Source organism: Nuphar pumila, chromosome 12, assembly GCF_984573655.1.
Source record: "Nuphar pumila chromosome 12, dmNupPumi1.hap1.1, whole genome shotgun sequence".
Classification (NCBI taxonomy): Eukaryota; Viridiplantae; Streptophyta; class Magnoliopsida; order Nymphaeales; family Nymphaeaceae; genus Nuphar; species Nuphar pumila.
Window position 1 is genome coordinate 106,562,195 of NC_143260.1, and position 14,546 is coordinate 106,576,740.

A 14,546-nucleotide genomic window follows, 5' to 3' on the forward strand; every position below is an offset into this window, starting at 1 on the left:
TTTAAAGTGATTTCCATAGAAATCGCTAAAGGAGCAATGATTTAAACACGCAAATGGCCACCTCATGTCCCTACAATTGATATTCCTCACGCACAAGTTTCAATTACATACTATAAGTATCTAATCCTAAACCTTAAACCCTAAACCCTTTTCCCAAAATTTTAAACCCTAAATCATAAACCCTAAACCTTAAACCTTAAATCATAAACCCTAAACCCTAAACTCTAACCCTAAACCATAACCTCTAAACCCTAAACCATAACCCTAAACCATACCCCTAAACCCTAAACCCTAAATATCTTACTAAACCCTAACGACAAACACTAAACCCTTAATATATTACCAAACCCTAAACCCTAAATACTAACCCTAAACCATAACCCCTAAACTTGAAACCCTGAACCCTAAACCTCTAAACCCTAAACCTTAATATCTTACTAAACCCTAACGCTAAACCCTTAATAAATTACTAAACCCTTAACCTTAAACCCTAAACCCTAAAACCTAAAACCTAGACCATAACTCCAAACCTCGAAACCCTAAACCCTAAATCCTAAACCCTAAACATCGTATTGATTTGTTCTTTAGTAAGTCTAAACATTGTGTCAATTTGTTTAAAGCTATTTCCTTTCCGCCTTTTATGAATCAGTCATTAGGTAAATCGTGATACGACATATCGTTCACGCAGAAAATGCTAGTCAAAGCAAATCACGATAGGATATCGTTCACATAGATAAAGCTGATAAACCAAAATCACTATAGGACAAATCGTTAATGATTTAGGTTTGTTGTTGTATAGATCTTGATAGAACACTTTTTCTATAAAATAGTGATAACAATTTGCAACTTTAACTTAATGTTTGTTGCTTTACAGATCGTGATAAAACACTTCTTCTATATAACAATGATAGTGATTTAGAACTTTTTAATAGTTATCAAGTTGTAAATCGATTTGTACTTTACTAAGTCTAAATGTTGTATCGATTTATGTACACGTGCGTAAAACCCCATTCTATGTAAAACCCGAATATAGATCTGTGTAAAACCCTATTCTATGTAAAACCCTACCCGAACTGTTGTCCATGTCTAAAACCCTAATCTATTTAACTTCTCTTCCTCTTTTCTGCGACATCACAACTTCTTCTTCTTCTTCTTCTTCTTCTTCTTTCTCCTCTGCCTTCTTCTTCTCCCTTGTATTTTTTTTTCTTCTTTATTCTTCTGTGTTTCTTCTACCTGTACTCGATAGATGGGTTTTGATGCTGATAACGTAGTTGTTTCACGCTGTGAGGAAAGATCTGTATAATCTTCGATGATGATTGTGGTTGTTATCTTCTGTGTATACATCGATATATTCATAACACGTACTACTATGACGTATTTGTCATGAAGTATATCGAAGCTTACGCAGAATATAACCATAATCGTCTTCAATCATTGCCGCCATACGGGAGCAAGCACAAATATTCTGCATGATAGACAGAGGGTGATGTTGATGTTCATCTATTTGATCTATTCCTACTGTCGGACCCTCCATTGTTCGCAAACCGTAAATAGTAGTTGGAAAAATATCTGCCTACCTTCGATATACTTCATGACAAATATGCACATAGAATCGGTTGCTTCAAGGGAACATTGCCTGAGCTGATGTTTGTGAAGCATATTCGTATATATACCTTTCTAGAGCTCTTGCTAGCCGAAATATGAACTTTGTGCCAAGAGTGATAACATTGGAGAATCTCTGAAAGCAAAGAATGTTCAGCTGGGGATATTTGCATGAGAAGCATAGAATGTGCAGCACTCATATATTTTGTAAATGAATGTGGTTGTAATATATCGTTGAAGTTAACTCGATTTATAGTTTACTGTACCTAAACATCATGTTGATTTGTTTATTGTATTTTCCTTTAGGCCTTTTATGAATCAGTCATTGTATAAATTGCAGTAGGACATATTCACTTATATAAAGCTCATAAAATTAATTCGCGAAAGGACAATCGATATCAAGCAAAATTTTGTATATCATCTTAAAAATCGATACTAGAAAATACATAATATCTTACACATCGATATACATATCGCATAATATATTAATCATCGATATGGCATTCAACATAATATCGATTTCTATCGTGATTCTTTATATCGATTTAAGATATTGTTTTCATTCTTAATATTGATTTAAGATACTATTTTGATTATAAATATCGATTGTTATGATATCAATAAGAATTTACATATCAATTTAAGATGTTCTGAATTTAAATATCGATTTTAAAGATATCAACATGAATTTCTAAATCGATTTAAGATATTGTTCTGAATCTTAATATTGATTTTTATGTTGATTCTTAATATCGATTTAAGATATTGTTTTGATTCCTAATATCATTTTAAGACATTATTGTGATTCTAAATATTGATTTTTAAGATATCAATAAGAATTTCCATATCAATTTAAGATGTTTTGATTCTTAATATCGATTTAAGATATTGACTTGATTCTAAATATCGATTTCTATCTTGATTCTGTATATCGATTTATAAGCTATCAACTGTAATTTCTATATTGATTTATATGATATTTGGTCATCTGATTGCATTATACTATGACAATATTTTTGCAACAAAGGCAAATCTTTATGGCCGACAACGATGTCATTTTAAAATCTTTTATTATAAGATGTGAACTGCCAAAAATATGAACCGACCAAAAAAATTTGGCGGGTCCCATAAGCATTAAACTCCTTGGCTATAACATGAGTTCTTCGCAATATTTTCCATTAAACGTTCCACAAAAATTCTAACGCTTCATCTTCTTTCGTCGAGGCACCCTTTGTCGTCTCGGTAAGTTTTTGTGTTATGCGGGTTTCCAATGGCTTACATTCCTAAGAGAAGAAACGCTTCATCGTCAGCGGGAAAAACTCTTGACGTAATGGTCCAAGAGTATACTTTGTATAAGCAAGTAGAAGCGTACTACAGAATAATGAAGATTGAGAATGATAAAGAAAGGGAGCAATTATCGGTAAAGTATAGATCAGAGCCTAATCCGTCAGATATTGAAGATGATAATCCAACGATGAAAAAGAAGAAGAAGGATGACGAAGACAAGCAAAATGAAAGGAAGGAGGAGGATAATGAAAAAAAGCAAAGGAAACCAAGGCAAAGGAAGGAGGAGGTGGAGGATAGGGGAAAGCAAAGGAATAATAAGGATAAGGAGGAATAGAAGCGAAGGCAAATGGAGGAGGAGGAGGAGAGGGAGAAGCAAAGAAAAAATACGGAGGAGGAAGAGAAGCGAAGGCCAAAGAAGAAGGAGGAGGAGGAGAGGGAAAAGCAAAAAAATAATAAGGAGGAAGAGGAAAAGAAGCAAAGACAGTTGAAAAAGAAAGAGGAGGAGGAAGAAAAGCAAAGACAATTGAAGAAGAAGGAAGATGAAAGGTAAAGAAAACATATTCAGAATGAGGAAGAGAAGGAAAGACAAAGGAAGAAGGAGGACTAGGAAGAGAAGGAAAGACAAAGGAAGGAGAAGGAGGACAAGGAAGAGAAGGAAAGAGAAAGGAAGAAGCAGGATGAGAAAGATAAGAAAAAAAAAGGAAGAAGCAAGAGGAAGAGAAGGAAATGGAAAGGAAAAAGAAGACGATGGTCGAAAGGAAGGAAGAAGTACAAAAGTAGAGGAAGGGAGTGGATGAAGAGGAGAAAAGTGTGACCAAAGTACGTTAATCACTACTATATGTCATGATGCATTATTATAGGTATTATTATGTATAACAATTACTATGTATAACGATTATTATGTACAACGATTATGATGTATAGTGATTTCTCTTTAAAGCAACTATTGTGATAGCGATTAATGTGATAGTGATTACTCTGTATAGCGATTAATGTGATAGTGATTACTCTGTATAGTGATTACTAGGTGTAGCGATTAACTGTGATTTGATATTTTATGTTACAGGCAGATCAGAAGAGAAGCAGAGCAGTAGATAAAAAACTGAAAAGGGCGGTGTATGTGGTATGTAGTTTTGTCGTGGTTCAGAAAGCTGAGTGAATATCAGAAGGACCGATTACGAAAGATGCACTTTGGCGGCCTTCTGGACCAACATTATTTTAAAAATTGTTGGAACACCATGACCCACCTGGTCAATAAGTGAAATCATAAGACGAACACGTTCCAGTTTGGGGGTTTTGAGATGACCATGACCCTAGAAGATGTGGCACAAATTACGGGTATTAAGTGCCATGACAGTGTTGTCCTAATACAAGATTCAAGTTATAACCCAAAGGATAATTGCACGACCCTTCTAGGAATGTCTATGGAGGAATGGCGTGAGTGTATTTCTGGTGGAGGCAATTCCTCATCGATGAAAGTTCATTTTTTCGTAATAAATGGGAAGGTTGGTCTGTTGCATGTGCATCTGAAGCAGTTGACCAAGAGTTGTGTGACTTCTTTCTTTATTTTTTTGGACTTACTTTATTTTTTGATTGTTTTGGATCGAGAATAAGTTATTTGTGGCTGCACTTCCTGGAAGACTTAGATGAAGTCGAACACTGGGCATGGGGTGTTGCTATGCTCGTACACTTGTACAGTCAACTTTATCGTGTGAGTAGGGGTACGAAAACCGTCAAGGGGTTTTGGTCATTTGTTCAGGTATTTGTTTATTACATATTTAGTTCTTGTGGACTAAGCTCGTTGAAGGTTGTAGTCTTACTAATATATTGTTTTTGTAGGCCTGAAATTGGGAGCATATTGTTGTCTTGCATCCTCAATGTGGCTCTGCGATTTGTGGTTTTTTCATGATCGGTGCGTGGGCTTCAATAAATGTCAAGTGCGAAAATGCTCAATTCATTTTAGATGGGCTGCAATTAAATAAGGTAAATGGTTTAAAATCGTTGTAATGTTTAGTATTCTTAAGTAATCATCGTTTTATGATTTTGTCTTCTTTAGTACAAATCGTTATCTCCTATGCATCTAACTTTCATTAGCGTAAATCGTTATATGGTCTAGCATTCATAAGTAATCACCACTTTAGGATTTTGTCTTCCTTATTAAAAATCATTATCGCATTTGCATAACTTTCATTAGCGTAAATTGTTATAATGTTTAACATTCTTAAGTAATTATCGCTTTAGGATTTTGTCTTCCTTAGTACAAATCATCATCGCCTTTGCATCTAATTTTCATTACCGTAAATCGTTGTAATGTTTAGCATTCTCAAGTAATCATCACATTCATCATTTCATTTTCCTTAGTATAAATAGTTATCACATTTGCATCTAACTTTCATTACAGTAAATCATTGTAATGTTTATCATCCTCAAGTAATCATCGCATTCGACATTTCATTCTTAGTATAAATCATTATCGCATTTGCATCTAACTTTCATTACCATAAATCGTTGTAATGTTTAGCATTCTCAAGTAATCATTGCATTCGGCATTTCGTTTTCCTTAGTACAAATCATTATCGCATTTGCGTCTAACTTTCATTATTGTAAATCATTGTAATGTTTAGCATTCTTAACTAATAATCGCATTCAACATTTTGTCTTCTTTAGTACAAATCGTTATCGCATTCAATATTTTGCATGAATAATTATGTCTATATCTAAACCATAATCTCGATTATACAGGTTGTCTGGAAACCTTATGGGGATGGAGAGGACGAGGTTGTTATTGAGGTTGTGAGACTGTCTGTATGTGATATTTGGCTCTTTAGCAAATGTGAAGTCGATATGCAGCATGGTAGTCGAGTACTCCTATAAGCTGGCTTGGGACAATCGTAACCAAAATTGCCTCTGACATTGAAAAGGAAGATGAATAGTGGTGGGGCCACAAACGTGAATTAACACGAACGCTTCAGGGAATAATTGGATAACTGAAACAAAGGAGATGTTTGTGTCATACCATATGATTATAAAGAACGATAATATGACCCCAACTATTTCAAAAAATATTGGCAACCCATGCATGGAAATCGACAGATTGAGGAGAAGCAACCTGAAAGTGAGGTCACTCTTATCCCCAAGCATGTCGTCCTCCAGCATAAACATAACGTCCATCGTGTCCATTCAGCGGATACTACGTTTTCATTTGTTGCAGTACACAATAAAGAGCAAACACAACTCCCAAAGGAGAAGGTATCATCCGACAAAAGGTTTGCGATGATGGAGAGTGAGAATAAGGAGTTACGGAAGGACATACAGAATTTGAGTAAACAAATTGGGTCGCTAGTTGAGTTGATTACCAGTGGGTTATATAAGATCAAGGGAACAAAGAGGCCACCCAATAAAGAGACTCCACCAAGTGCAAGCAAGAGACGAGTTATAGGTCTATCTAACTCGTCAAGCGCAAGTGAATAAACATATGTGATTTGTGTATCCCGATAATTCTATGTTGTAATTCTGACATTCTTTGTTGTAATTATATAATTCTTTCCTTAATAAGTGTAGCACAGAAGTGCCACTAACTCTTTCATGATTTATACTTACGTATAGCGATTACTGGCTTTGGGTTTATTATGTATCGTGATTCTTGTGATAGCGATTACTCTGTATAGCGATTAATATGTATAGTGTTTAGGAAGTTACAATGATTTATACTTATGTTTGATAAATCGTATAGCGATTACTAGCTTAAAGTTGATTACTTTTAGCATTTCTTGTGATAGCGATTACTTACTATGTCGATTACTCAGTATAGAGATTATGAAGATGCCATTATTTGTACTTACGTTTGTTAAATCGTATAGCAATTACTGGTGTTTAGGGTTTATTATTTATAGTGTTTCGTGTGATAGCGATTACTTAGTTTAGTGATTAATAGGTATAGCAATTATGCAGTTACCACAATTTGTACTTCCTGTGATAGCAATTATAGTGATTACTAGTTTTGAGTTTATTATGTATAGTGATTACTAGTTTTGAGTTGCAAGAAATGCCGCATAACATTAGTATAGGGTTTAGGATCTGACACGCTACTGCTGTTATGCTACGTGTCATTCATTTACATGTACTAACATCGAGTCGATGATACTAGCAAATGAAACAACATCTTTTAATTAATGTGCAATATAATTTATTTATTTGTTAATAAACTTTCATTGCGTGATTTTTGAAAACTGGCAGGTTGTGAAACGACGTGAATAATAAATGAATGAATCGTCGTGTTCCGCAAGGCACACAAGACATTTCCTTTATTAGCATGGAACAAGCGATGTTTCATTTAAAGAAAAAAATGAGCCTTTCCTATAACCTGCTTCGTGAGCAACAAACAGAAAAACCAATGTTTCCTCTAACCTCCTTCTAAGCGCAAGTTGTATCGATGTCGAAGAAGGACACTATGATTCAGTCGAACGTCCGCAAAAAAGGGTACCTTCGATTTCTATAACTTGCTTCGGCCTTTTTACATCGTTTATAGTTCATTTACTGAATATAATGCTACGGTTATTTTACTGAATATTCAGCTAATTTCAGTGTAGTATCTACAAAACAAGGTGCCAGAAAACTCAACAAAGTGCTCGAAGAGAACATCGACCGGATGCGAGATGAATTTGCAGAAGGAAACACTATCAGTAATTTTGTACGTATGAAACCATTCTCAGTTATACATTAATGTATGCCATGGGTATGTATATTAACAACACATTGTTCTAAACAGACTATACATGATTTCGTCATGTATATTCAAAGCAAGGGAAGAACCATGTTGGTTTGCGTCGTCACCCCTTATTTTATGGTATATCAGTTATCTGATATGTTTATTTTATTATTTTATTTACTAATGTACCTTCATGTTTTAAACTTACTATTATTATTTTTTTGTTCAACAGAGTATTGTCCGTCGAATACCATACACGACTGGATTTCTAGACGGAATATAATACTGGGGTGACGATGACCAAATGGCAGATTTTTTTCAAGTGAAAAGGTTTGTGGCCATATCGATTTGTAAGATGTTAAATCTATTTAAGATCCTGTTTTGATTCTTAATATCGATTTTAAGCTATCAATAGGAATTTGCATATCGATTTAAGATATTATTTTGATTTTTAATATCGATTTCTATGCTGATTCTAAATATCGATTTTTAAGGCATTGTTTAGATTCTTAATATCGATTTCTATGCTGATTCTTAATATCGATTTAGGATATTGTTTTGATTCTCAATATCGATTTAAGATATTGCTCTGAATCTTAATATCGATTTCTATGTTGATTCTTGAGCTGAAATTCATAGGTTCAAGCTTGATGACAGAGATTTGTTCACCATGGGTTGTTTGCTAAGGGTCAAACCTTTGATCGTGTTATTTTGATATAGAAATATAAACTTTTGATTTGTGAAATTTTAGTGCATTGTGGGTCGTTGATTTTTTAATCCCTTAGAAAACCTACTTACATGTCACGGACTCACGATCATATTGTCAAAGACTCATATCACATGTATAAGGTCTGATCTACAAAAAGTTAAAAATGTGAAAAAAGGTGATTTATACTCGAGGGTTCCATGCTCTCAATAGTACCAAATATTAACCAACCATATATATTTGAGAAGGGGGATGGTCCTACCCATTTTTTAGTTAGGTCTCGTTAGGACCTTCCATAAATCACAAGTATTTTGGTTTATATTATACTAAATTTTGATGATAAAATATTTACATTTTTACATTAAATCAATTTGAAAGAAAACTTATTTTTTAGTAAATAAGCAATGATAAACACATCTAATGGTTCAGATCGAGCAAAAAATACTTGAAAGTATGACTTATAAAGTCTTAATTTTGCCTGTAATGGTAATATATTTAGATTTGGATGAGAGGTATGCGATTCATTTTTAGCTTTCTATGCTTTGTGAGCCTTCATGGTTCAATAACTTTAAGAATCGACCTGAGGGCACTCTGGTCGAGTGAGAGTTGTGCATCATAGAGCGCAGGTTCAAGCACAAAGTTGATTTATTCGCAACCTATGTCACAGAGATACTCGAATACACTTTTGTGTCGTGTGTTGTTTAATATTGATTTCTATGCTGATTCTTAAGATATTGTTTTTTTTTCATGATGATATACCTGGATTCCGCAAAGAACTATGCAAGGAATTGAAGGATTTTTTAGTTAAGAATGATACAAAAACTCAGACTGCAAGATTACCTAGAAAGCTACGAAGGATGCGAGGCCCCCAAAAGTAAAAGGAAGTCATTTTAAACGTCTACCTGCTCTCAAGGATAACGTGAAGATGGTTATGTTCTACTGCTGAGAGAGAAAGAGCAATTTTTGGTTCAACTTTCAATTTCCAAATTGTTTGTGTAGAGACTTTTGTAACAAATTTTGTAAGACTATGTACAAAATTCACATTGAACAAATTGTTAATATCGATTTGTAATATATTATGTTGAATTGTTGTATATAGATTTGTAAGATATTATGTGTTTTTTAATGTTGATTTATGAGATATTGTTTGGTTGTTAATATCGATTTATAATATATTATGCTCAATTATTGTATATCGATGTGTAAGATATTATGTGTTTTCTAGTGTCAATTTTTACAATATTTGTAATATGATTTCTATTATAGAATTACAAAGAATTATAACATTACAACATAAAATTATCGTTTAGCGTTTTGTAGCGTGAAAATGCCACTGATTTGCTTTTACGAGTTGTGTTCCTATCGCGATTTACATAATGATTGATAAAAGTCAAATAATTTGCACAAACATTGACCGTGTAATTTTACCGCGATTTGTACTCATGCACAGTGCAATTTTTATTCAGATGTGGCTGATATAGACGCCGTTGTGTAAATCGCTATAGCATTACGATTTACGCAATGACGTCTGTCTTTTAGACAATGAGATTTGTCTAATTGAATGACACGTACCATCGCGATTTACACAATGACGTATGAAGGCTACGTGCTATCGCGATTTGCTTTTATGGGTTATGTCTATGTCAACGATATTTCTTAATCGCTTTTACGGGCTATGTCTATGTCAACGAAGGGTGAACATTATAAGCCTTTGTTCACTGCATACATCGCTAATTCCTTTTGCAATTTTCATTCACGTAGGGTGAGCATCACAACGATTTATGAACAGTACATGTCTCTAATCGCTTATTGGATTTTCATTGATGAAGGGCAAACATTACAAGCCTTTGTACACCACATACATCACTAATCCCTTTTACGATTTGTAAGATATTATATATTTTTGAGTATCGATTTGTGAGATATGGTTTTGTTTGTTAATATCGATTTGTAAGCTATTATGTTGAATTTTCGTATATTGATTTGTAATATATTATGCTCAATTGTTGTATATCGATGTATAAGATATTATGTGTTTTCTAGTGTCGATTTTTATGATATTTGTAGTATGATTTCTATTATAGAATTACAACACAGAATTATCTATTTATAACAAAGAATTATAGAATTACAACAAAGAATTATCGATTTACAACAAAGAATTATAGAACTACAATAAAGAATTATAGAATGTTAACATTACAATGATTTTTAAGATATGAAAGTTAAATGCTACAACTATTTTGAAGCTGAAGAATCCACACGTGATTCCTGTGTTGCATTACTCGCTTTTGAATTAAACAGAGTCTGTCATGAAACAGAACAATATCAGACACTACATTAAGTTCAACAAGAAATGCTAACATCCTCCCAAAATTGCTACATACCAAAAGACTTGTCATACTCATGCCATCATTCCACTCAAATAGGTCAGGTGGATTGCAGGTTACAACATTGTAGTGCGCGTCTGTATGTTATTGTTGCATGTTGAAAATTATTTAAGTTAGATATTGATAGGTTGCACGTAATATAATTTACATGGGAAGCAATATACTGTATTACATACATGTTCATGCAAAGGACTTAGTTGCTTAGGGGTTGGTTGTTTCTTAAACATTTTCTTGCCAACCAATTCTAGTGCACCATTTGTCCTCCGACGACTGCGATCAGAGACAGGTTTCTTTTTTATACCCTTCGCTAGGTGAATATTCCCATCATAATCTACAACGTTTACTTGTGACTTGTCGAAGATGATGTTTACGCTTTGGCCCAACTTCTCACAAGGGTCAGGGAAAGCGTGATTTTCACCTACGTTGTTCGATCCTATTTTCTTAGATTAGTCTTCACGAGTTGCAACAAACTCATGGTAAATTAACTGCACTTTTTCAAGTAATTTTCTTGACACGTTTCTCATACATACATAAGCTTCTTCGCTTTTCGATGCCAAGTTTGCAACATACATAAGTGACCTACATAGTTGTTGGTAATGGGAGGCTATCTGGCACTTCTCATCAACACTAGATGGACTGACATTATTTGTCTCTAGCAGTTCAATCTTTGTTTGTCTCGTCTATCTTCGTATTATATATGACTCAGGTATTTCTTGTATCTTCTCTTGATTAAGTGTCTTTAATGCATGACAATATAAAATACCTTTGAATTCAAACATTTTGCGCATACATTCAACTGTTTTGTTATCAATATTATACGTAACATGTGCTTCTTGCCTTTTGAATACTCTTTGCCATCCCATACAACATGGTATTTGTGCACATTCTCATATTGCATATGTCCTTCTATGTTGCAATTCATGACCTGTATAACCTTCTTCTTAGTTCATTCAAATATAGTTAGTGTATACAGATCTGCAAGTTGCGTCAATATTTTCATGCCCAAAGTTACAGGGCGGGTGTTGAAGCATTTTACATCTTGTTCAAGCTCATTCTGTCTAAGACCGTTTATAAATAATTCATAATGTTTCATGAAATGAAACATTGTTAAACATGAATACAATGTTTTTTTCAGTGTGACATGCATAGATTCAGCTCTTTGTGTGCTTATTATACCTTCACAAAAGTATTGTCTTCCATATATCAATGCCCACTTTTTTTTGTCTGCATATAAATGTTGTAACCACACATAGTCTTCAAGGTCGTACATCTGAATCATTTGCTCCCAATCAGACATGAAGGTGACCTTGTCTATGCTCTCAAGTACACACTGTCTAAACTTTTTATCAAACCCTGTCTTCTGATTAAAAATGTGCCCTATGTTCTTTGCTGCATTTTTAAAGATATGTCACAAATATAGGCTATGATGTGCATATGGCTATACATGAGACACTGCAATTGCAATTGCATGATCACCATCTGTAAGTACAACTCTAGGGTGTTTCCCATTCATTTCCTATATAAATACTCTCAACAACCACTCAAAGGTTTCTTTGGTCTGGTCATACAAAAAAGTGTCGCCTAATATGCAACTCCGTGAGTGATGGTTCACTCCGACAAACTACGCAAATGACCATTATTTTGTATTAATCTTCACAGTCATATAAAAAACAAGCACATCATTAAAGCATTCATAATCCACTCTTGACTTTGAATCTGCCCAAAATATATTCACAACATACTCATCTTCATTCAATTGCATTGCACTAAAGAAACCAGGGTCAATGTTTGATTTTTTCTGTAGGTAATCAACCAAAGAACATATTCCTTCATTCTTCATGTTTTCTGACATCTTCCTTCTCAAGTGGTTTCTTAGATCCATAGGTGTGAATGGTATATTCTCACGACCACCATCTACGTGCATGCAAAAATTGTATGTCTTTCTTGGTGCAATGTCGGTAGTATCAGTTATTTTAGCAATTGCAGCATGCGCTGCAGTTACTTTACGATGTGACCTTAACATATGACTCATAAATGAAGCGGCTAATTCATGGTTATGATCATTGATTAAAGTATGAACTACATATTTCCCATTCGGAACTCTTCTTAACACCATTCTTGTTGAACAACCGCATCTTGAATCTGGCTTGCTCCTTGTTAGATTTCCACTTGACTTCTTCCAACCTTGCTTTGAACAAACATATGTCTTTCTCACCATAATACCCTGTGCATTTTTTGCCCAAGAATATCTTCTAACACTGAAGCCAATTTTTAAGGCATAACCATTGTAAAATTTATATACAGCTTTCTTATTATTAAGTTGCATTCCCTTTACGGGAATAGAGTCAAGTGTACTAACATGTAGACTTGAGGTGCCTGCACCTTTGTCAAGTGCACTATCATGATCGTCTACCTCATTATCGAATTGCAATTCGTCTGCTGGAATATTCAAGTCAAGATTGAATCAAATGCATGCACCATTCTTATCATGTGCATCATTAGTGCACGTATTCAATTCTTCCGATGCGTCGATAGTATGGATGTCCGTTGCTCCATGACTTTCCAATGATTGAGATACGTCATCTTCACTGCAACTAGTTGATATGCTCAACATTGTCATATGCAAAATATCAATTTGTGTTAGCCAGCGCATACGTTTACTACGATTTATTCAAGATGCATATAACAACGACTACCAATTAGTTAAGCATAATAGCTTACAAATGGATATTAACAAACAACACTATATCTAACAAATTGATACATGAAAACACATAATATCTTACAAATTGATATACGACAATTCAGCATAATATATTACAAATCGCTAGTAACAAACAACACAATATCTCACAAATCCATAATAGAAAATACATAATATCTTACAAATCGATATACGACAATTCATCATAATATATTACAAATTGATATTAAAAGACAAAATAATACCTGACAAATCAACAATAGAAAACACACAATATCTTATAAATCGATATACGACAATTCAACATAATATATTACAAATCGATATTAACAAACAAAATAATATCTCACAAATCATTACTAGAAAACACATAATAGCTTATAAATCAATATACGGCAATTTAGCATAATATTACAAATCAATATCAACAAACAAAACAATATTTCACAAATCGATACTAGAAAACACATAATATCTTATAAATCGATATACGACAATGCAGTATAATATATTATAAACAAAACAATATCTCACAAATCAATATACATGTTACTACAACTGCAATTTGTGTTACATTGCATATACTGAGTGAATGGACGATACTGGATGGGGTAGAGGCCCTTGCTCACATCTGTAACCAAGCATTCTTGTCAATAGGTCCCAGCATCTTACAAATGTCTTCAAGTTTCCAGCCATTAAAACGATAAATCTACCTGAAATAATAAAACAATGCCTTAATGACACTCACGACGATATACGTTCTTCAATAATAGCACAATGACATGAAAAGGTACTCACGACACTTTAATGACACTTGTTGGAACATTTGCGCTTCATTGTTTTTTTCCATACTGCCTAATGAAAACGAAGAAGAAGAGAAGATTGTAAAAAGAGATAGCCGACAAATCCCCCTTGACGCCCACCAATGATCGAACCAGTCGTTCGATCAATTTATGGTTATCTCCACGAGGTAGGAACGAACCAGAAAAAGTTTTCTATCTGACAAGTGCCTTTCTTTGCTTCTCCCTCTCCTCCTCCTCCTCCTCCTCCTTCTTTTGCCTTTGTTTTTAGCTTGTGCTACAATAAAGGCGGAACATGCAAATGTATATACGGGGAGCAGGAGGACATTTTCGTCCAACGCATATCTAT